Source organism: Scyliorhinus torazame, chromosome 17 (genome assembly GCF_047496885.1).
Source record: "Scyliorhinus torazame isolate Kashiwa2021f chromosome 17, sScyTor2.1, whole genome shotgun sequence".
Lineage (NCBI taxonomy): Eukaryota > Metazoa > Chordata > Chondrichthyes > Carcharhiniformes > Scyliorhinidae > Scyliorhinus > Scyliorhinus torazame.
Window position 1 is genome coordinate 17,013,351 of NC_092723.1, and position 25,624 is coordinate 17,038,974.

A 25,624-nucleotide genomic window follows, 5' to 3' on the forward strand; every position below is an offset into this window, starting at 1 on the left:
CTGACGGCGTCCCTCACCTCAAACATCCTGCAGGAGGAACATTGCACTGCCTTCGCTGCCATCTCCTCTAGATAAAACAAGAAAAAGAAAGAAAGAGCTTACCTGTTATTCACTCTACCCCTTAGGTTAGAGGGGGTGGAAGGGTGGGGGACACTAAGTGTAGTGTCTAGGGTTTAGGAACCGCCCAACTTAAATACAGGTAAAAATAAAACACTTAACCAGCAACCACTGCGCCCCGCACGAGACCAGCAATCAGCTGTTATGGGCCCGCGCAAACAATTTAAATCTTTACTACTTACCCAGCAGCCACTCTGTCCTCACTCCGACCGGATTCAGCTGGAACTCCCAACAGTAGGTTTTTTTAAAATGTACTCCCCTTCTCAGCAAGCACTCACTCAGCAACCACTGTGCCCCACACGAGAACAGCAATCAGCTGTTATGGGCCCGCGCAAACAATTTAAATCTTTACTACTTACCCAGCAGCCACTCTGTCCTCACTCTGACCGGATTCAGCTGGAAACTTCCAACAGTAAGTTTAAAAAAAATGTACTCCTCTTCTCAGCAAGTACTCACTCAGCAACCACTGCGCCCCGCAAGAGAACACCTCAGGGAAAAGAAAAGCTACCTACCAGTCACCAGCCAATCACTTACCTGCAGGCTGTGACATCATGGTTCAACTTCTTTCTACTTCTACCTGCCCTCGAGTCTCCCTCTTGATCTTAACTCGGCTGGGATCCTTACAGTGATTGTTTTTTTTTGATTAGAGGAGGAGGTAGGGAGGGAAACACTGAAGAAGTGTTTGGGGTTTAACTGTCACTTGACAACAGCTCCTCCACAAACCACTTCTAGATACAATGACCGCAATGCACTGATGCAAATTTTCCCGCAACAGCCAATTAGCAGCTCCGCTCTGCTGCCCTCTGCTGGATGCTTGCCTTCACTTGAACACGAAGAGTGTCTGGCTCAGGTACACGTTCTGGATACAGTGACCGCAATGCACTGATGCACATTTCCCCCGTAACAGCCAATCAGCACTCAAGTTCATATTCACCCAACGACTAAATCTCCTTCCCACCATAGTGTATTGGCAGTCTCGGTTGATCGGCAATTTACGGCTTAACATGCAGTCCGGGAAAATCGGACAGACTGAGGAGGTTGGCCCTCGTTCCCATGTCGAGGTCGCATTTTACCAGTGTGTCGTTCATCCACGCTAAAGTTTTCCATCTGCTTTCGATGGCATCAGGTTTGTCCTTACTATCATCACGACTTTTCAGAAGGACTTCTTCACTTTTATTGGTTGAACTCTTCCGATCCTTGGTTCAAATGAGATCAGTGAATAACTGTTCGTCTGGACGCATCTCATCAACTGTGTTAACTGATCTGATTTGGTCTGCTGTATGACGTGAAAAACATTGTTCCTCAAAATTATTTGTACGGCCACAACTGGAGCATACTTTTCCATGTGCTCAACATTGCCATGGACCATGTCGGTTGTCACATTTCTGGCATGCGATGCAGGCTCCTGTCAGCCATTTGAAATGGCCACCCGCACTGACGCCACGTTTCTTATTGAACTGCGTCACAGTGCTGATGGCGCTGTCGTCTTCTTCCACATTGGTGCCAAAATGTTTCAAAGTGAGTGTACTGATCTGCTGTGCAGCCAGCTCACTCACATGGCAAACCTGAATCACATTTTCGAATTTCAGGTCTTCTTCCCGTAGCAATCTCTCACGGAGCTTATCATTCGATATGCCAAATAATATTTGGTCACGGATCATCAATGATTTTAGATCACTGAAATTGCAGGACTGTGCCTTCAGCCTCAAGTCGGTTACAAAACTGTCGAAAGATTCGCCTGGCTTCTAGCTGCACGGACGAAAAATGCTTCTTTCAAATGTTTCATTTTTTTCGGAGAGCAATGCCGATCGAGGTACTTTATCAACTGATCGTAGCTCTTGCTTTCCTCTTCGCTATCAAAAGCGAAGGTATTGTAGACTTTGATTGCTTGTGGACCTGCCACCGTGAGCAGCAACGCAATGCGCCTTTCATCAGGCTGCGCCTGCAGGCCGAGGGCTGAGACATAGAGTTTAAACTGCTGTTTGAAAACACGGCAATATTCGTCTACGTTATCCAAGGCTTGAAGCTGGTGGGGTGCCTTTAAACCTTCCATCTCGAATTTCACCATTGTTTGTTGCGTTGAGTCGTCAATGGCCATAGTTCACCAGGTCGGTGGAAGAATCTTCTCTTTTTCGTTCTTCGGGCGGTTTCATTCATCTTTTCTGCTGTTACCTTTAACCGTTCAACACTCCTGGTACCATGTTGTGTTCTGTGACCTTGCCCTTGCAATGATGCACACAGAACTGCTGGTGACTTAATTAGAATGATGATTTATTGATCAACACCTGGAAAGATAACATACATAATACTATACAGGCCAAGTTACTATTTGAGTTTTGTGAACTCTCCTGGAACTACTATGTGTGACTGTCCTGTTGTACGCCTTACTACCAACTGGCGAGACGGATGTCACATGACTGATGTCTGACGCCACCAGCTGGTTGGAGGTCGCATTGCTAACTATATACAATATTATTCACACGTATATCACCACACCCTCCATTGCCCTGCTGCCTCACTGTATCCCTGTATTACCATCCTCAACAGGCCCAACCTTCAATACCCTGCTCTAGGCCCCCACACTCTCACCACGTCTTTAGTCCTCGCCTAGCCATCTTTAACGGCCCCTTCAAAAGTCCCTCAATGCCCAATAGTGCACCCTGCTGCCCTCCATCCTGTAGCTCGACGATCCAATCCCATGGTGATGGCCCCGGAAGAAGGCCTGGACAAAGGACGGAAGCTTGAGTGAGGTTGATTCGTGGAGAGCTCCTACCTTTTCGGGGAGGAGCCACAAGGTTGAAGCTCCATCTACCTTGTGCTACACATGTTGCTCCAGAGTCCAGTAGCTGGAGGCCTCCATCTTGTTGCCAGACCTCCGTGAGTTGACCAAGGCCCTAAAGGTAAGTCCTAACTTTTGCACGGCATGTTAGTCCAGACGTGTTCTGGATTGGCATGTTTTCCTGCTGACGTCACGGTATATCAGAGGCAGAGGGGCAAGATTCCAGTCGGGATTTCATCTGCATCTATTAGCAGGATGCAAATCGGTTTCACGCTGGCCTCCAGCAGGTATCGCCAACCGCCATGGTGGGCAGTATTGGGAGACCCCAATGGCACTCCACGCCGTTGTGAAACCGACTTTTGCACCTTCCTCCGAATTGACCCCCCCCAACCCTACCCCCCACCCGCCACTGATCCCGGCAACAGAGACCTGGGAGAATTCTTCTCTGAGCTGGAATTTCCTGTGGGAGCATAATAGGGGATGGACACTCAGATTTCCTGCTAATCTCAGTGATATACGCGGAATCTAACTTGACTGGAGGAAGGGATGAAAATCACACCATATTTTCCATCTTTAGATATGGAAATAAAGGCCTCAAGCAAAACCACAGCTTGCGCACATTCAGCGCGGGCTGTGTAAGAACATGCAACTGTGGAAATACTGTCATTTTTAATCTGACTCATGCTGATGTCATTAAAATTCATTGAAAGAAACAGTAACAAAGTCAGCAGCCTGATCTCAGATAGGGAAATTAAACCGTTCAACACATGAAAAGTTAGTTCACTTCTTGCTGCACCTAAAATTCTAGGATTAATTTTCAATCTACTTTGGTCCAGTGCAATTACAGGGAATTTGCAGATGTAGCACTGGAAGAGGGAGAGGTGGTGGAATCATACAACAAGCCAAGATGGTTTGGAGATCAATAGTTAATCACAGAAATGTGAGGAAAATCTGGGGTAGTGTAATCATGCATGTAACACACATGTGCAAATGACCTCAACCTTTTGCTTCATGTGTTTGCTTTCAGCCCTGATTACATGTGCCTGTGGTATAAAATACCACAGGAAACGCATCCCCACACAGTCTAGTCTGAAGTACAAAAAGGGACCATTTGAGAGTTGTATTGGAGAATGGCCTCGCAACAATAGAATTAGAACTACTGATTCAATCATAGCAGCTCCCACCTTGGCCAACTCAAAAAACTTGCATGAAATAACATCATATGCAGCAAGACCTGGATAAATATTCAGGCTTGAGATGACAAGTTGCAAGTAACATTCATGCCACACAAGGGCAAGGCCAAGACCATCTCCAATAAGACATAATCTAGCCATTCCTCTTGACATTCAATGGCATTTACATCGCTGAATCCAGCACTACCAACATCCTGGGGGTTATCATTGACCAGAAACTGAACTGGACTAGCCATATAAATACTGTGGCTTCCAGAGCAGGTCAGAGGCTAGGGGTCCTGCTGTGAGTAACTCACCTCCTGACTCCACAAAGCCTATCCACCATCTACAAGGCACAACAAGGCATACTTGTTTGTTTGTTTGTTCATTGCCACGTGTGCCAAGGTACAGTGAAAAGTATTTTTCTGCGAGCAGCTCAACAGACCATTAAGTATATGAAAAGAAAAGGAAATAAAAGAAAATACATAATAGGGCAACACAAGGTACACAATGTAACTAGATAACACCGGCATCGGGTGAAGCATACAGGGGTGTAGTGTTAATGAGGTCAGTCTGTAAGAGGATCATTTAGGAGTCTGGTAACAGAGGGGAAGAAGCTATTTCTGAGTCTTTTGTGCGTGTTCTCAGATTTTTGTATCTCCTGCCCGATGGAAGAATTGGAAGAGTGAGTAAGCCGAGTGGGAGGGGTCTTTGATTATGCTGCCCGCTTTCCCCAGGCAGCAGGAGATGTAGATGGAGCCAATGGATGGGAGGCAGGTTTGTGTGATGGACTGGGCGGTGTTCACGACTCTCTGAAGTTTCTTGCGGTCTTGGCCGAGCAGTTGCCATACCAGGCTGTGATGCAGTCTGATAGGATGCTTTCTATGGTGCATCTGGAAAAGTTGGTAACAGTTAATGTGGACATGCTGAATTTCCTTAGTTTCCTGAGGAAGTATAGGCGCTGTTGTGCTTTCTTGGTGGTAACGTCAACGTGGGTGGACCAGGACAGCTTTTTGGAGATGTGTACCTGTAGGAATTTGAAACTGCTAACCATCTCCACCTCGGCCCCCTTGATGCTGACAGGGGTGTATACAGTACTTTGCTTCCTGAAGTCATTGAGAGATAGATTGTTGTCGCTGCAACCCTCCACTAGGTTCTCAATCTCCATCCTGTATTCTGACTCATCATTGTTTGAGATCCGACCCACTATGGTCGTATCATCAGCAGACTTGTAGATGGAGTTGCAACCAAATCTTGCCACGCAGTCGAGTGTGTACAGAGAGTATCGTAGGGGGCTAAGTACACAGCCTTGTGGGGCCCCTGTATTGAGGGCTATTGTGGAGGAGGTGTTGTTGTTTATTCTTATTGATTAGCTGTCTTACTTACTTGCCTGGATGAGTGTAACTCCAACAACACTCAAGAAGCTTGTCACCATCCAAGACAAGGCAGCCCGCTTGATTGGCACTCTTCACCACTTTCACCATTCAACTCCTCCACCACCAACGCACAGTGGCAGCCGTGTGCACCATCTACAAGATGCACTGCAGGAACTCACCAAGATTAGTTAGACAGCTCTTTCCAAACTCAAGACCACTACCATCTAGGACAAGGGAAACAGATGCAGGGAAATACCACCACCTGCAAGTTCCCATCCAAGTCACTCACCACCTTGACTCAGAAATATAATATATAAGCCTCTCCCTAACAGCACTTTGGGTGTACCTACATCACATGGACGGCAGCGGTTCATGAAGGCAGCTCACCACCACCTTCTCATGGACAATTAGGGATGGACAACAAATGCTGGCCTAGCCAGAGAAGTCAATATTCCATGAATGAATAACAAAAATTCAAGCTGACCTTTGGGATCAAGCTGATGATTTATAAGGCCTGTATTCTCAGCACCAGGCCGTATGGCTGTGAAACATGGATGATCTACAGCTAAAAAAAAATGAAGCTCAACAATTTCCATCTTTGCATTATGTGTATATCCCGGCAGGACAAAATCACAAATGTGGCAATCCTCTCAAAGACCGAGTTCTCAAGTTTGTTAGAACTGATCAGACTAAGGCAGCTTTGATGGCTCCGGGACGTCCACAGGAAGACCGTCAACACTCAGGGATTTTCTGTGTGGTGAGGTAGCCAGGCTAGATGAGCAGTACGACACCCAAGGCTCCAGTTTAAGGATGCCCGATAGTGTGACCTGAAGGCCCTGAACATTAATTATTGCACCTGGGAATTGCTACCTGACAGTAGAGGAAAATGGTGACACCTCCTGTGGGCTGTCGTGCACCACCACGGCAACCAGTGGTTACCGCGGCTCGGCAACAGGCACCGGCACCAAAACAACAGCCCATAACAACACTGGGAGATTCATGTGTGGCACTTGTGACAGAACCTGCCTCTCAACAATTAGTCTCTTCAGCCATCAGCAAAGATGTGCGCCCCCCCCCCCCCCCTCCCCACAAACCTCCTCCCCACCAACCCAAATGGATTGTTTGCACGCGGGTCCGTCATCTCTCGTGTTTGGAGAAGATGGCAACAGATTCTGTCACATCGCATGGACGCTTGTTTCCGCTCCTCCGACCATCTCCAACCGGGCACTTCACGTGTTCCTTCTGGGAGTGGGGTGGGTGGGGGAATCTAACACCCTCTTCTTGGGGCTGTATGGACGAGGCCGAAATCTCCGCCTGTGTGCAGTGGCAGGATTATTACCTAGCTACAACTGTGCCCTCCTCTGCGTGACCTTTGAATTTTTTTATTTTCTCCTGGGTTGCTCATGAGAGCTAAGCTTTAATCCCGAGACACTTCAGGAGAATCAGGGAGAGCCGGCAATCCCAGAATCGTGCAACTGTGGCCCAGGAACGAAGCAGGAGGAAGGCCTGAGGCACCTGGGAGGAAAATGCTGCCGATCGCTCTGCGAATACTTGTAACTGGACCCCGTACAGCAAGTTATTTCAGATATCATTCCAGACATAACAAGGTGCCCGGTATCAGACTGAAATGCTGGATCACTAATAAATATAATCCAATTTGAGCAATCCAGATTCTTTGGTTTTCTGATCAAAGGCGAAAGGGATTGGCTGCGCGTGTCTCAAACTGATAAAGACCAATTCAGACAGCAGGGGGGCGGGGGGGGGGGGGGAACAGCGCTGAAATACCACATGTCTGTTTCTGTAACCAGAACGGATTAAGTTGATCAAAGGTATTCAGCTTCCACTCAAAGCCTTGTATTCTTGTAATGCGTTTGACCCTGGGAAGGCCCTGGCTGATGGACAGGAGGGGTTGGAGAGGAATGCTTCGGTCTTTCCCCTTTCACAACCCAGAGTGAAAGCAGCTTTTGTTTTATCTCGTTGACATTTATTCCACCACATTTAAAAGGCCGTTGTCTCTTAACCGCTGCCATTGTTGGTTCTACATCTATTAGGCTGTCTTCTCGTAATAATAATAATCTTTATGTCACAAGTAGGCTTACATTAACACTGCAATGAAGTTACTGTGACAATCCCCCAGTCGCACATTCCGGCGCCTGTTCGGGTACACGGAGGGAGAATTCAGAATGTCCAATTCACCTAACAAGCACGTCTTTCGGGACTTGTGGGGGGAAACCGGAGCGCCCGGAGGAAACCCACGCAGGCACGGGGACAACGTGCAGACTCCGCACAGACAGTGACCCAAGCCGAGAATCGAACCCGGGCCCCTGGCGTTGTGAAGCAACAGTGCTAACCACTGTGCTACGGTGCCACCCGTTTTTGGGGCTCAGCGAGCAATCTCTCGCCCCTCAGGGGCATGAGTGTGAGTTCCAGTCCCACTCTGGGCAGATCCTCATGAAACATCTTTATTGACAATCCTGCACAGCGCCGGGGGAGTGCTGCATTGGCAGAGGCACCATGGTAAACATGTTTCGCCTCCCCAATAGCACTGTGGGTGTACCTACACCACAGGGACTGCAGCGGTTCCACAAAACAGCTCACTGCCATCTTCTCGAGGGCAATTAGGGATGGACAATAAATTCCGGCCGAGCCGGCAACACTCACGTCCCATGAATGAATTTGATCAAATCCGTGGCCTCATGTGGCACGAAGCTGCCTGCAGCACTATTTCGAATAAGAGTAGGGGACTTGTCTCCTGGTGTTTTGGTCACTATTTACCCTTCAAGCAACATCTCAAACAACAATTATGCTCCACGGCCCTCTTTGTGAAAGAGGCGTAAATAGTCGAATCCACTTACTGACAGGCAATCAATGGGTTCTGTACCACCCTAGGTGAGAGTATCTGACCTGGAAATCTGAAAATGCCGTTTCTAGGAGGAAAAGAAGGGCGCAAGGCTATTAAAACAACTGCCGTGACCTCCTTCAGCCAACAATCTTCAAACTCTCTGTGGCCTCCTCCAATTCTGGCCTCCTGCACTTCCTGGATTTTACTGGCTCCACCATTGGTGGCCGTATGCCTGTAGCCGCCTGGATCCCAAACTCTGGATTTCCCTCCCTAAACCTCTGCTCCTCGCTCTCCTCCTGACAATTTTGCCTCAAAACCTACCTCTTTGATCAAGCCTTTTGGTAACTTTTTCTAAAATCTCCTTATGGGGAAGGTCAATGTCAAATTCTATTTGATTACATTCTTGTGAAGCACTCAGAAACTATTCAAACACTAAAGGTGCTATATAAATGCAAGTTGGGGTGGGTTTAGCACAGAGGGGCTGGTTTAGCACAGTGGGCTAAAACAGCTGGCTTGTAATCCAGAATAATGCCAGCAGCGCGGGTTCAATTCCCGTTCCAGCCTCCCCAAACAGGCACCGGAATGTGGCGACTAGGGGCTTTTCACAGTAATTTCATTGAAGCCTACTTGTGACAATAAGCGATTATTATTGTATACAGTACATAGTTCATACAGTGCAGAAGGAGGCCATTTGGCCCATCGTGCTGCCCAAATCTATCATTCTTATCAGTCTGGGGCTGTATGGCCCATATAACATACAAAGGAACATGCAAACATATGTATTAGCAGCAGGAGTAGGCCACTCGGCCCTTCAATAAGATCATGGTTGATCTGGGGCTGGATTCTCTGGTCCCACAGCCGCGTGTTTCTCTGGGGCGCACCATTCCTTGTTGGGGGGATTGATTACTTCCTCCGCTTGTCAATGGGACTTTCCATTGAAGCCACCCAACGCCGCTGGGAAACCTGCGGAAGGGGGATGCACTTCCGGCGGGAACAGTGAGTCGCGACGGCCGGGATTGCAGCCTCAGCCCACGTTCCTGCCTACCCCTGATAATCGTTCACCCCCTTGTTAATCAAGAACCCATCTCGCTCTGCCTCAAAAATAGTCAAAGACTCTGCTCCCATTGTCTATTGAGGGAGAATGTTCCAGAGACTCTCTGAGGGGAAAAATATTCACCTCACCTCTGTCCTCTTATTTTAAACAGTGACCCCCACGTTCTAGATTCTCCCGCAAGACGACAATCTAGAATCTCCACATCCATGCTGCCAAGATCCCTCAGAATCCCAAAGGTTGCAATCAAGTCGCCTCTCATTCTTCTCATTTCCTCATAAGACAACCTTGTGACTCCAATCACACAATAACTTTGTCGACTCTTCATTGCCCTGTGAAGTAGTCTCTCAGAGCAACTACAGATGGATAAAAAATGCTGGCCTTGCCAATAAGAGCAAGAATTAATTAATGGAATGAATTTACTTACTGAGAAAGAGTGAGAACTCAGACCCTCTCCACTTGAAGCCATGTCCTTTCTGTAATGTTTCTAATTCAGAGTCTATCATATTTAATTCTTTTCTGCTTGTTTCATTGGGTCTGTGTGATGTCTGGTATCAAAGTATCATAGACTTTACAGAAGGAGGTCATAGAACATAGAAGATACAGTGCAGAAGGAGGCCATTCGGCCCATTGGGTCTGCACCGACCCACTTAAGCCCTCACTTCCACCCTATCCCCGTAACCCAATAACCCCATCTAACCTTTTTTGGACACTATTTAGCATGGCCAATCCACCTAACCTGCACGTCTTTGGACTGTGGGAGGAAACCCGAGCTCCCGGAAGAAATCCACGCAGACACGGGGAGAACGTGCAGACTCCGCACAGACAGTGACCCAGCGGGGAATCGAACCTGGGACCCTGGCGCTGTGAAGCAACAGTGCTAGCCACTGTGGTACCATGCTGCCCATTCACACCAACATGTCTACATCAACATCCTGGGGGTTATTATTGACCAGAAACTGAACTGGATCCGCCACATAGATACCATGGCTACAAAAGCGGGTCAGAGGCTGGGAATTCTGCAGCGGGTAACTCACCACCTGACTTCCTCAAAGCCTGTCCACCATCTACAAGGCACAAGTCAGGAGTGTGATGGAATACTCTCCACTTGCCTGGATGAGTGCAGCTCCAACCATACTCAAGAAGCTCAGCACCTTTGAGGCCAAAGCAGCCTTCAACATCTACACCCTCCACCACTGACACACAGTGGCAGCCGTATCTACCATCTACAAGATGCACTTCTGCAACTCCCCATAGCACCTTCGACAGCATCTTCCAAACCCACAACCTCTACCAACTAAAAGGTCAAGGGCAGCGGGTGCATGGGAACACCGCCACCTGCAAATTGTCCTCTACAGCTCTTCCTGACTTGGAAACATATCGACGTTCCTTCACCGCCTCTGGATCAAAATCCCGGGACTCCCTCCCTCCCTAACAGCACTGTGGGTGTACCTTCGCCACATGGACTGCAAGCGGTTCAGGAAGGCAGCTCGTCACAACCTGCTCAAGGACAATTAAGGATGGGGAATAATGCTGGCCTAGCCAGCGAAGCCCACATCTCGTAAATGAATAAATGAGATAAAAGCCCTTTGAAGGAGTTATCCTATTGAGTTCCACTTGCGTGTACTTTTCTGGTAGACCTCCAGAGTTTCGCCTTTTCATGTGTATATAACTCCATTTTGCAAGTTATTGTTGAATCTGCTTCCACCACCTTTCAGGCAGTTGCATTGCAGTTACAATGACTCACAGCATAAACAAACGTCTACTTATCTTCCCTCTGCTTCCTCTTGCTCCTTATCAGTTTCGCAAATCTCTGCGCACACATAAAGGCAAGTTGTTTAATTGTCCCACTCTGTTTCCAAATGAAACTTAACAATCCGACCTCTCCTGATATCCAATGTGCATACACCCCGCTCACAGCCTGTCCACTGCCTACAAGGCACAAGTCGTGAGTGTGAATGGATACTCTCCACTTGCCTCGATGAGTGCATCCAGGAGCAGGAGCTACTGAAACATGATCAGGAGTTGGAGCCCAGGCCCTTCACCGTCATCAAAGCTGATTGTAACAAACCTTCCCCTCCACTACCCCCCCCCCCCCCCCCCCCCGCCCCCACAGACACACACAAACACACACCCTCAGCTTGATTGAGACAACCTAATTGAACATATTGAATTCAGGACCGGGGATGTTCCTGGACTGTGCAGAGTTAGAAGATTGCAATTGAGGTGTAGATCGTACGGGGCGGAGTTGGCAAATAATCTTTGTGATTTTACCAATTCCATCACATCCGATTTTTTCATTTCTCCCTGGAAACCCAAAGAAGATTTTTGCTGTCAAAAGCATGGCATTGAATAGCATTAGTATTGTCAGTAAATACTCTCAAGTTGACCCATTTGCATCCTCCCGCTGGCGCGAGGCCGATGTCACCGCCAGTGGGGGACCTGAGTATTGGATCGGTGCCGATCACGTTTTCTGCCCGACACTGGATTCTCCGCCTCATCGGAAACTCCATTACCGGTGGTGGGGGAGTGGGATGTGGGGGAGTGGGGGGTTGCGGGAGGGGGGGATGCAGGGTAGAATCCAGCCCGAGGTGTTACGCTTCCAGTTTGCGTTGAGCATCACTGGAGCATTGCAGCAGGCCAAGGACAAACATGTGCACACGAGGGAAAGATGCTGAGTTGAAATGGTAAGTGACCGGAAGGTATGGATCATGCTTGCGGACGGAACAACGGTATTCCGCAATGCGCCACTGTCAATCTGGGGTCTTGGCCGCTATTTTGTTGTATGAATTATCATAGAATTTACAGTGCAGAAGGAGGCCATTCGGCCCATCGAGTCTGCACCGGCTCTTGGAAAGAGCACCCTACCCAAGGTCCACACCTCCACCCTATCCCCATAACCCAGCAACCCCACCCAACACTCAGGGCAATTTTGGACACTAAGGGCAATTTAACATGGCCAATCCACCTAACCTGCACATCCTCCGGAGCACCCGGAGGAAACCCACGCACACATGGGGAGGATGTGCAGACTCTGCACAGACAGTGTCCCAAGCCGGAATCGAATCTGGGACCCTGGAGCTGTGAAGTAATTGTGCTATCCACAATGCTACCGTGCTGCCGGTGTGATTAGCAGATAGTTTCTGATGCATGTTGTTTGACCTGAACTGGAGCTTCAGAAATTTTCATAGTCAGGGGTGGGGCCAGTAAATAAATCCCTTGGACAATGGTCCGGTCCCACTGATCTACACAAACATAGAAGCGATCGTGATCAATTTGGCAGCTGTAGAGATGCCATTTCTGCACTGTAAGGCTACCTGTGGAGCCGTGACGCATTGTACAATGGCTCTGCCCTGTGCTGTATATGATCATTTCCAGTGGGAAAGATCGCACAGAGTGGTGGCATAGTGGCACAATGGTTAGCACTGCTGCCAAACAGCACCAGGGACCCGGATTCGATTCATTCGGGTGACTGTCTGTGCGAAGTCTGCACGTTCTCCCCGTGTCTGCATGGGTTTCCTCCGGGTGCTTCCCACAGTCCAAAGATGTGCAGGTTAGGTGTATTGGCCATGCTAAATTGCTCCTTAGGATGGAGTTGCAGGAATAGGGCAGGGGATTGGGCCAGGGTAGTGTGGTCTTTCGATGAGTGGGTGCAGACTCGATGGTCCAAATGACCTCCTTCCGCATTGTAGGGATTCTATGATTCTATCCCTCGTGCATTGCATCGCACGACAATGTATTTACACCACAGATCCAGGCCCATTGACCCATGGGATCCATTCTGGTGTTTATTCCGTTCATGAGCTTCCTCCCTTCAGCTAACCCCATCAGCATATCCTTCCATTCCCTTTTCCCTCACGTGCTTACCCAGCTTTCCCTTAAAGAAATGCATCTTTGCAATTCACCACGAATACTCCCGATAGGTATCAAGTTCCACATTGTCACTACTCTCTGAATAAAGAAGCTTCTCCTGAATTCCCTATAGAATTCATTAGTTACTATCTCAAATGTACAGCCCCTAGTTCTGACCTCGCCATTGTTGCTGGTTGTGTGGTTTTCTATGGGTAGTCTACCAATTAATTCTCCCGGTACAAAGATTCATGTAACAAGAGCACTTTTGTAGTTTGGTATAGGAATCAGCCAGTCTCAAACAATTTTCTACCCATTGTGCTCAGCATTAGTGGTTGTGCTTTCAACCACCTAAACCTCAACTCTGACCCCCCCCCACCTCACCCCCCCCCTTAAATTCCTCTTTCTCTTTACCACTGTTCCTTCCTTCAACCCGCTCTTTAAAACATATCTCATTGACCAATTGGTCCTAACATCTCCATTTTTGGCTTGGTGTCAAATTTTCGTCTGATCATGCTTCTGTGAGGCACCTTGAGATGCTTTTTACTGTGTTGCAGTTGTTGAATAAATGCAAGTTGTTGTTAATATCCCACTGTGTTAAATAAAAAAGGGTTTAAGATCAATTCCAGCAAATTACTGGACGTGAAAGTGGAATATTGTGCTGGGGGACAAATTAAGTTACTCAGAATTTTGAGCAACAACGTTTTTGTCCTGGAGAAATGAAGCGAGTGCTGGGAATAATTGTCCCCTTTTTTCCTCCACCCAATGTCGCTCCCAGATGCTAAACAGTCTAGGATCTGATGTAGTGCAAAGCTCTCTTTCGGCTCTGTTCCCACAATTGTGTTGAAATTACACTGTGTGATATTAGTCAACAAAGGCACTGATACGTTCTGAAGGAATTTTACTGAAACTATTCAATTGATTTAAAATAATCAGTCCCTGTGCTCACTGAGAAAGGAATAACTTGCAATTTTATAGCCCCTCTCAGCACCTTAGGGCATCCCAACCTGCATTCCAGCCATTGAAATGCATTGCAGTTACTTTTGTAAATACTTTTTGAAGTGCTGTAATGTAATTACTAACAGTATCTACTCATGGCAATTCAGGGTTGCTTTCTGTACTCAAAGATCAAGTTCCCCAACAAGGCAGATTAAGCGACTGAAATATCACAGCAAAGTGGGAATCCGGCACTCAAAAAAAGAACTGAATTGCCAGACAATTCCAAAGAATTAGCTTTGATAGTCGCTTGGTCATACAGAACTTGAGCATTGCTGAAAAAAGACATTTTGTCGAAGCTTTTCGCCTTTCACTCATCAATCGCAGGAATACCAATGTCAGGGGAGACAACAACTTTATGAGAATAAAGTGCTGATTGGTTGGCAAGTGGACTCTGATTGGTAGAGATTGGTAGCTGCCATGGAGATTGTGTAAGTTAATGGTGACTGACAGTTAAGTGGCAAGCATTATTTGAAAATTTAAAATTGGTCAAGGCATTGCCCGGAGGAATGAACCAGTGAATGGCTATCGCTTATTGTGTTTAGCTGAAACAGGTACAATGTGTGCACATGTTCTTTCTGTCTGCAAAGAACAGAGCCCTGTGTATTAATATATGTAGCTTCCAGTACATGCAAATGTGGCACAAATATTTCCTTTGACATTGGTCTTCTTGCGATTGTCCTGATGAGTGCAAGATGAAAAGCTTCAACAAAATGTCTTTTTGCAGCAATAATTAACTTTGATTTAAGAGCAGTAGGCTGGAGCACACCATCTTAACCCAATGATGCCTTAATCCTGTCCAGACAGGGCAAAGGTTGCAGCTGCACTGTCCTTGGGTTATTAAAAAGACTTGCATTTATACAGCACCTTTCAAAACCTCAGGAGGTCCCAAAGCATTTTACAAGCATTGAAATATTTTTTAACTTTAGTTTTTTTTATTTGTTCATGGGATGTGGGTCTCTCTGGCAAGGCTAACGTTTATTGTCCATCCTGAATTTCATTTGAGAAGGTGGTGGTGAGCTGCCTTCTTGAACCACTGCAGTCCATGAGATGTAGGCACACCCACAGTGCTGTTAGGGTGGCAGTTCCAGGATTTTGACCCAGCGGCAGTGAAGCAGCAGTGTTTTATTTCCAAGTCTGGATGGCTCGTGCCTTGGAAGGGAACTTGCAAGTGGTGGTGTTCCCCATGTACTTTCTGCTCTTGTCTTTCTAGGTGGTAGACTTTGCGGGTTTGGAAGGTGCTGTTGAAGGAGCCTTGGTGAGTTGCTGCAGTGCATCTTGTGGATGGTACACACGGCTGCTACTCTGCGTCGCTGGTGGAGGGAGTGAATGTTGAAGGTGGTGCAGGGGGTGCTAATCAAGCGGGACTGCTTTGTCTTCAATGGTGTTGAGGTCTTTATTGAGGTGTTGAAAATGTTCAAAGGGATTTGTTGGGCTAAATATGGAACTATTTTGTTTGGAAAAATCAAGTACATGAAGAACCTCAAAAAATTAGAACGAGGCCATGCAGCCTGGGACATCGGAGAGCACTTTTCACACACATCGTGGAAATCTGAAGCCCGTTCCCCTAAAAGATAGTCTCTGGTGGGTGAATAGGACATACAAACATATGAAATAGGAGCAGTAGTAGGCATTTGGCCCCTTGACCCTGCTCCGCAATTCAATAAGATCATGGCGGACCTATTTGTGATTTAAATTCCACATTCCCATCTACCCCGATAACCTTTGATTTCCTTGCCTAACACGAATCTATCCATCTCCGCTTTTAAAATATTCAATGACCCTGCTTCCCCTGCCTCCCCCCACCTATACTGCCTTCGGATGCAGAGAGTTCCAAAGTTGCTCCTCATCTCTGTCCTAAAAGATCAACCCCTAATTTTGAGTGCCCTCTAGCTCAGGACTTCCCCAAGCATCCAGCTTGTTGAGACCTTGTCGAGGATCTTATAAACTTCAATCAAGTAACCCCTCACTTCTCTGAACTCCAGTGGAAACAATCCCAGTCTTTCCTTATAAGACAACCTGCTCATTCCAGGTGTCGATCTAGTAAGTCTCCTATGAACCACCTCCAACTTATTTACAGTAAGAAGTCTTCCAACACCAGATTAAAGTCCAACAAGTTTGTTTCGATGTCACTAGCTTTCGGAGCGCTGCTCCTTCCTCAGGTGAATGAAGAGGTATGTTCCAGAACTTATTTGCATCCTTCCTTAAATAAGGGGCTGGATTCTACGCACCCCGACGCCGAAATCGCGTTCGGCGATGGGGCGGAGAATCCCATTTCCAGCACGTAATTGGGACAGACGCCCGTTCTGGAATTTCTCCCCCCCCCCCAGCGTAAAAGACCACAGTTTTCACAACGGCGGGGAGTACGCCGCGCCGATTATCCACCGCCTCAGGCCATTGCCTGAGACCCGCCGCGCTATTCTCCGTGCCCGACCAGCCGAATTCCCGATGGCGTGGACCACTCATGGTCCCACCGTCCGTGATACCCGCATGGCGGCTGCGGAGTCAGTCCGGGCCACCACAGTCGGGGGAGGGCCAATTGGAGGGCAAGGGGGGCCCTATTCGGGACTGGGGGCTGTGTGTGGGGGCGGTCCGAAGCGGGCGAGCGGCCGATCGGGGGCACTATTTCAGCAGTCCAGGTCGGCGGGCTGAGTCTGCCGTGGAGCGTGCCGCGGTCGCTGGAGCAGACCCGAAGACCGGTCGTTCAACCTGGAATCCCCCACAGGCATTGTGTGGCCTTATGGGGATGGTTTTTCCTATTTCCTCTCTGTCATGATATTCAAACATACATCATAACACATACATAATGATAGACAGAGCAACGGACCAATTAGCACACATAACACAACAGCCAATCACAGACAAGAGCAGACACAGTATAAAACAAGAAACATGACACTTCCTGGGCAGTCCATCTGGAGACGGCACAGGGCCAGGACCTCAAAGCAAGACACTCACTCAGTCACAACGTGCTGAGTACCAAGTTTGATGTATAAATAGTTTAATGGAATAAAACTGCGTTGTACCAATCGCAACCGTGTTGGTTCGTCTGTACCTCAGAGCACCCAACACTTCACTCCCTATTGAATCTACACAGCAGCGGGGGCGTTAGAAACCCAGCCACGAACAGTCATATACAGTGAGGCCAATCTGGATTGCTACTGCTGATGTTGGGATCCTGGGACAGCTGAGGCTATGAGTCAGCTCGAGGTGCTGTCGCCGGTAATGGGCTCAGCTGGGTGGCACTCTGGCAACTCTTTCTGGTTTGTCAAGGGGATTTGGGTGAGATTGTCATGAATAGCAGGAGAATGTCAGTGTGGAGTCAAAAAGGTGGGGTGGAGGCAGATTTAATCATGGTTTTCAAAAGGGGATTGGATAAGCACCTGAGAAAGGAGCAATGGGGTATTGGCAATGGGATGGGATTGGCTAAACTGCTCTTTCAGAGAGCCAGCGTGAGCTTGGTGGACTGAATGGCCTTCTTCTGTGCTGCAATCATTCTGTGATTCTATTTCTTAAGGGGCTGGTTTAGTACAGTGGGCTAAATAGCTGGATTGCAATGCAGAACAAGGATAGCAGCGTGGGTTCAATTCCCGTACCGGCATCCCTGAACAGGCGCCGGAATGTGGCGACTAGGAGCTTTTCACAGTAACTTCATTGAAGCCTACTTGTGACAATAAGTGATTATTATTATTAAAACATGGGCTGAAGATGGGTTGGGCTTAAAGTCCTGTTTCTGTGCTGTAAAATTCAATGTAATTTTACATAACCTGTAGCAAAACAAACACAGAAGTAAAATTACCCTGAAACGTGTGGGTGTTGGCCTTGATTCTTAAGGTGGGTAATGTTCGGAAGGATCAATTCTCCATTTATCTCTTTCTCAATCTTTACAAAGGCCACCCAATGAGATTGCACAATTTATTGACAGGGAGGGGGAGGATACCAGTAATGGGGGGGTTGGGTTACAATCTGCTCCCGACAATGGGTTGATTGTCAGCGAGAGACAAAAGAGGCCTTACACTCAAACTCAGCGCACAGCCTTAACAATTAAATATTTACGGAAGTGATGCCCTTCTCTAACTGATATGTGTGTGCTCGGACGAGCTGACTGCGAGAAGCAGCAGCAGGTTGATCTGAATATAAAGTGAGCACCTGTTCCATCCTGTTTCCACGCCAGTGCATTCGCAGTTAGTCCGGGGGTGGGGGGCGGGGGGGGGTCTGTCAGCCATTAACCAGCTTCAATCCCACTTCAATTCTGAGGTTGAACCGCTCCACAGTAAAACCAGCTGTAGTTTGAGTTTATTCCCTGACCCCCTTCGCTAGTCTGACCTAGGCTTCACAGAGAATTTGTAGAAACAGGTCTTTCAGTCCAACTGCTCCATGCCGATGTTAATGCTCCGCACAAGCCTTCTCCCAATTCTTTTTATTTAAGCGGATCAGCACATTATTTGGTGGTCTTTTGTGTCGCAGACAATGGGGGACAATTCGCTCAGATGGCTAGAGTGTTTTGCAGAATGACATTAACTTCACGGGTTCAATCCTTGCACCGGCTATGTTTTAAAAAAAAAGTTAGAGTACCCAATTAATTATTTCCAATTAAAGGGGCAATTTTGCATGGCCAATCCACCTACCCTGCACATCTTTGGGTTGTGGGGGCGAAACCCTCGCAAACATGGGGAGAATGTGCAAACTCCACACGGGCAGTGGCCCAAAGCCGGGATCGAACCTGGGACCTCGGCGCCGTGAGGCAGCAGTGGTAACCACTGCACCACTGTGATGCCCTCGTTGTACCGGCTATGTTAATTCATGGAGACCGTGCCTTGCCCCACACCCTCGAGGTGCAAGTAGGGAATAATGTCTCTCTCTAATGGAGAGAGGCGCCAATGGGGGATGTGGACGACTGGCTGGGCCAGCAGTTATTGCCCATCCCCTGAGGGAGTCAACCACATTGCTGTGGGTCTGGAGTCACATATAGGCCTTTCCCTAAAGGACCAGTTTAGTGAACCAGATAGGTTTTTACAACAATCAATAATGGTTTTCATGGTCACCTTTGATTTATATTGAATAGATCTTTATTGAATTCAAATTTCACCATCTGCCATTGTAGATTCGAACCTGGGTCCCGGAGCATAGCTCTGGGTCTCGGAATGACTAGTCCAGTGATAATACCACTACGCCAGTGCCTCCCTGCTGGGTTTAAAGTCCCACTCCAAGACTTGTTGGCTGCAGAAGGAATGTTCCTGATGCCCTTCAACAAGTTGGTGTTAATCCTTCCAATGCTTTCCCACTGTCCTCCAAAGAGGTTTGTGCATGCAGGTATGAAACAGATATTTCTTGGGCAGGATTCTCCTCAGCCCGATGGCAAAATCGGGATCGGCGATCGGGCAGAGAATAGTTTCTGACGCCGGAATTGGGGCCGGTGCCGGCTTGACGGTGGTACACGATGCTCCGCCCCCTTCAAAGCGGCGTCATCGGGCCATGCGCCGTGCGCAGCCGCAACCCCTTCGGCGCGTCATCAGCCAGCCGCACTCTCAATGCTCAGCCTCCAATGGGCCAAGTTCCTGATGGCGCAGGCCACGTGTAGTCCCAGTGGTCGGGAACCTGGCGTGCTGGCTGTGGACAGTGTCCAGGGCCGCCACACTCGATCGGGAGCCGTGCCTCTGGCCGGAGGGTTTCTTCTAGGGCGGGGGGGGGGGGGGAGTGGTGGGGTGTGGTCAGGGGGTGGGCTGTGGAGTCTGGGTGGGGGGGTACGCGGTCCATCACGGTCGGCACCGTGTTTCCCAGCGTGTGCAGCTGCAGCTTGTCAGCCTGTCCTGTGCACGCGCAGCCCGGGACCCGCCGATTCTCCAGCCGTTCACACGGCGCCGGAGCTCGCCCCTCACCAGCACTGGAATCCGTGAGGGATTCGCGGTGATTTTCCCGTCGTGGACCACCACGGATTCTCCATTGGCTCCGGCACTTAGCCACAGAAACGGGGAGTCCAACCTCTTGTGTTTACCCAGCTTCCTCTGAAATGCATCTATACTATTCACCTCAACTACTGCCCGAGTTCCGCATTCTAACCTGTCTCTCCTCATTTCCCTCGTGTATTTATTAGTCACTATTTTATACACAAGACCTTTAGTTTTGAACTCCTCCACAAATGGAAACATCTTCTGTACATTTACATTACCAAAACTTTCCATCATTTTAAAGGCTTCTTTCAGGCCTCATTGATTCACGCTGAGATAAAGGGTTCCACAAGCTGTAGAGGCCTCACGTTGCATTGCTCCATTGTCCGTGAACATGGGCTGCAGGTGTCAGCAAACTCCTGTCAGGGGGCCAGCCCTGCCTCAGTGGGTAGCACCCTCACCCTTTGAGTCAAAAGGCCATGGGGTTAAGTCCCACTCCAGGGACCTGTGAATACAATTGAGACTAACACTCCGGAGCAGTACCGCAGGTGTGCTGGACTGTCAGCATTGCTGTCTTTCAGATAGGTAGTAAGGTTCCTTCTGCTGTCTCAGGTAAAGGCTAACGATCCCATGGCACTATTTGGAAGAAGGGCAGAAGTTCTCTGGCCAATATTTATCCCTCAGCCATTATCATGGAAACAGCTCATCTGATGTCACCTTTATATATGTCACAATATGTTTACTGTTCTACCTGAAAGTGTCGAATCTCTGTTTAAGATGTTTTGTGTCACATACCAGCCTTAAAGCTAATATCCCTTCCCACCCTCAGGCAGTGACACTACAATCTCAGTGACTCGATACACGCAAAGACTTTAACTTCCCACTGAGAACTGAGAGAATAAATGCTGAATTTCTGATACAATAAAATACTGTCAGTGTCTGAACAGACCCATCATTACATGTATGATCAGGCTCATCATTACATGTATGATCAGACTCATCAATACATGTATGAGCAGACTCATCATTACATGTATGATCAGGCTCATCATTACATGTATGATCAGGCTCATCATTACATGTATGATCAGACTCATCAATACATGTATGATCAGACTCATCATTACATGTATGATCAGATGCATCATTACATGTATGATCAGGCTCATCATTACATGTATGATCAGACTTATCGTTACATGTATGATCATGCTCATTGTTACATGTATGATCAGACTCAGCATTACATGCAGGATCAGACTCAGCATTACATGAATGATCAGATGCATTATTACATGTATGATCAGACTCATCATTACATGTATGATCAGACACATTATTACATGTATAATCAGACTCATCATTACATGTATGATCAGACCTATCATTACATGTATGATCATATCCATTCATATAAAAGGAAGAAGCTCAGCCGCTATTTAAAACTAAGGAGTTAAACTGACAGCCCGTGGTCCATCATGCGGGAATTTATCAAAGTTAAAAAGGAGAGGAGAGAAAATGGGATGAATGAAAAGAAAGTGGTTGGGTCACATCTAAACTTGTCTCACAAAGCATACAGACTGCACGTTTGAGAGAGTTGGTGCATTTCACATTATTAAAGTCCAAAGGAAAGATTAATTAGAGTGAATGCATTGATCAGATTGCACCTGGAGTATTTTGTACAGTTTTGGTCCCCTTATTTGGGGAAAGGTGCAGTGACACTGGAGGCAGTTCAGAGGAGGTTTATGAGATTGATTCCAGGGGTTTGTCATATGAAGAGAGATTAAACAGATTGGGCCTATACTCCCTAGAGCAGTGTTTTTCAAAGTTATTTTCCATTTTTGCCAACAGGCTGACCTTCACGACCCACGCCGGCTGACCTCCATGTCCCATGCTGGCCGACCCACGCCGGCTGACCTCCATGTCCCATGCTGGCCGACCCACGCCGGCTGACCTCCATGTCCCATGCTGGCCGACCCACGCCGGCCGACCTTCACGACCCACGCCGGCCGACACTTACGATCCACACTGCCCGAACCTCGCGACTCATCATCTTCGCCTTCCTTTAATGCGACAGGTGAGCCTGCTTGGTCCTCACGATCGCACTTGCTTCGCCATTCAATGTTACATTTCTGTATGGGTTGTTCATCAGAGGTCCTGGAGCTCACACTAGCACTGCTTTGTCCTGCTGTGGACTCTCCTGCGAAGCTCTCTCCAGCAGATTCTGTTGTGAGACCCTGGCCTGTTTGTGTCTCTCGCCCTCTCTCCTTTAGTCCAAAAAGATCCATATTCAGTTCTTCACACAGGCCCATTGCTTGCTTGCTGGCTATAAAACAGAGTAAGCTCTCCTCAGTAATTCTGTGCCTAGAGTACGAGACGGCAGTGTCCTGGGCGCGTGACCTGCTCTCTGACACCGTTTCTGGCAGGAAGACTAATCAATTTAAAACATTGCTGTGGGTCTGGAGAAACATGTAGGCCAGACCAGGTAAGGACTGCAAATTTCCTTCCCTAAAGGGCATTGAATTTAAATTCCATAGCTGCCACAATGAGATTAGAGCCAGGTTACTTCTCGATTAAGTCTCCAGCGAAATTACCAGTAGGTCATCACCTCGCCCGTGCCAGATGGGTTTTTACAACAATCGATGACCGTCCTCATGGTTATTGTTGCTGAGTCTCTCTTTCAATTCCATATTTTATTAACTGAATTTAAATTCCACAGCTGCCTTGGTGGGATTTGAACTCGGAGCATTAATCTGAGTCTCTGGATTAATAGTCCAGTGACATTGCCACAATGCCATCATCTCCCTTTATCATCACCTTCCTACCAACCATATGTTGTAAAGTTAACATCAGCAACTTGTAGACACCCAGCTGTAAGATTACACTGACCTGCATCACTGCATCGAGAACCATGTGGAGTACCAGTGCTGAGTCCATTCACTGAACGTTTGATGTTCCTTCTCTTTTAGTTTGTAGAACCAGTTTATGAGTTTATCGTCAATGTTTTAATGCATGTGTTTTATCTGAAAGCAAGGGGTCTCTGTTCAGTCTCCTTCCTGATCGACTACAGCGTAAAGAAGCAGTGAGATTATCTGGATTTGGAGATGGCGATCTTAGCTTCATATAAAATTTCAGGGTTTTAGATAAAAGCATAGAGCAAAATACCAAAATTCCAGGTCCAGCATAGGAATCGTTTTACTTGTATACTAATGCACGGAGATTTCAAATCGCTCCCCACTGAGCTGCGTGATTTCATCTTCAGTCCTTGTTTGAATTCCTACACTGTCAAAGTTAATCTATAACCTGGGGGTCAGTATCAGACACTTTGAGGTTGATGTAACTTATTGAGTTATACAGAAAAGCCTCAATGATGTGCCTCAGCACCAGTCACAGAACAGCTCACATATATCTCCCTTTCCTTTGTGTTTCACACTCCAGTCCCACCCGTTGGACTCCCTAAATAACAGAGTGAATTAGCATCAAATGGTGTCAAGTTTGGAACACGTGAAACTTAATTCACAGGGGACGGTGGTGAAACCACTCAAACTTTGGTGAGCTAATGGGCGCGATTCTCTGGAAAGATTTCGAAGTGTGGTCGCGAGCGGGAACTGCCGCGAGGCCAAGAACGCTATACCGCATTAATTGGTCCTCTTAACGAGGCCCTACGGGCTTCACGCCGCAAATGTAGGCTCGCTAGCCGATTCGTCAGGACTACGCTGAGCCTATGGAACATGCGATCCCGGAGCTGATGGAGACGAGAAGGAGCGGCCATGACATTCACAGGGCGATGTCAGCGACCACCCCAGTAGGTCCATAGCCGATTGGAGGAGTCCCGGAGGCTAGGGGCGAAGGTGGTGTCGCCGGCAATGCGTGGCGCCGAGGCGAACACTGCTCGGGTGGCAACCACAGTGGAGAGCCTGGTGCACGATGTCGGCACCATGAGTGAAGGTGGCCAAGGCGTCATGGAGTTAGTGACAGCCATGGCTGAGGGTCTCGGGAGAATGTCCGATTCACTGGGGATGTGACCCAGTACCAGGCTGACCTTGATGAGGTTCTGTGGGACATGCCCGCTCTCAGATGGGCAAGGCCGAGGCGCTGCGGAGCTTGTCCCAGTCGCAGGTGGGCATTGTCGAGGTGCTACAGAGCATGGCCCAGTCACTGAGTAGCATCGCCGAGGACCTTGACACCATGGTGCATTCATCGGGCAGCCGCCAGGGCTGGCAGAGCCAGATGATTTAGGATGGGCAGCCGGGGCTCAATCCAGCTGCCTCGCCATGCAGGGGTGAACCCCAGGGCCCAATGGGCACCGAGCAGGAGGAGAGGGCGCCGGGTGCCAACACGGACCTGTTCCATGAAGTAGAGATGGTGGCCACCAGCGCCCCTGAGTTCTACCCCTCTGATGAGGCCGCGTCTCGCATTCAGCACACGGAACACGGCGGCATGGCTGTGCATGTGCCGTTGACAAGTGCGCCGGGGACCTCCTGCCCCAGAGCCCCCAGAGGAAGCCCGCCATGGGCATCGAAGGTCGCAGGACATGGCAAGCATCTGACTGCCTCTACCTCCGATGTGCATCCTGCATACACAACTCGACGTAGCGGGAGAGGTAGGAAGGCTACGCACGTTGAGGTCCACTGAGGGTACCGGGGGAGGAGGGGTTAGGTAAAGGGTGGGGGGGGGCCTGAGGGGGTGGTGGGGAGAGTGGGGCAGCATCATCAGGAGATTGGGGCATTGTTGAAACATTAATAACCCTTCACCACAATATGCCACTTCTGCAACATGGGCCGACCTCCGACCCCTTGCCCATCTATCCAGGCTTTTCACAGTAACTTCATTGAAGCCTACTTGTGACAATAAGCGATTATTATTATTATCCTCCCTCCCCAGGCACACCGTGTGCAGGTGATGGGTGTGAGCGAGCACTCAGCAGACAGGCAGGGGTCAGACTATGGCTTAGATTGAGGAGCACTGGCACTCAGCTCTCTGCGGGTTATCATCGCCCCCCCCTCCCCCCCTGCCCTCAACAGTGACCCACTGATGGTGCCAACGCAGTCCCAGCACCTTGGAATGATGTGGTACATAACCTGGGAGGTTGGGAAATGGGGGTGGAGGTGGCGAAGGTAGCGATGATGGACCAGGCCATGTCCTAAGTGAAGCGGGTGGGGTTGAGGGCCTCCCTGCCCCTCCCAGCTTGCCGGACCCTCGCCGCTGCCGCCTGCCCTGCAGCCTCCGGCAGGTCCTCAGGTTCCTCCCTGGGATCGTCCTCCAGCCCCTGCTGATGGCACCTCCTCATCATCCGCGTCCTCGGAGGTGGCCACATGTTCCTCATCCCCCACCTCCAGCACGCCGCCCCGCTGCTGTGCCAGGTTGTGGAGGTCACAGCAGAACACCACAAAGCGGGTGTCCCTCCGGGCGGTGTACTGCAGGGCACCCCTGGAGTAGTCGAGGCATCGGAACCGCACTTTGAGCAGACCGATGCACCGCTGAATGACAGCCCGGGTCGCCACATGGGCCTCGTTGTATTAGGGTCTCCACTTCGGTCTCCGGTGTCATTAGT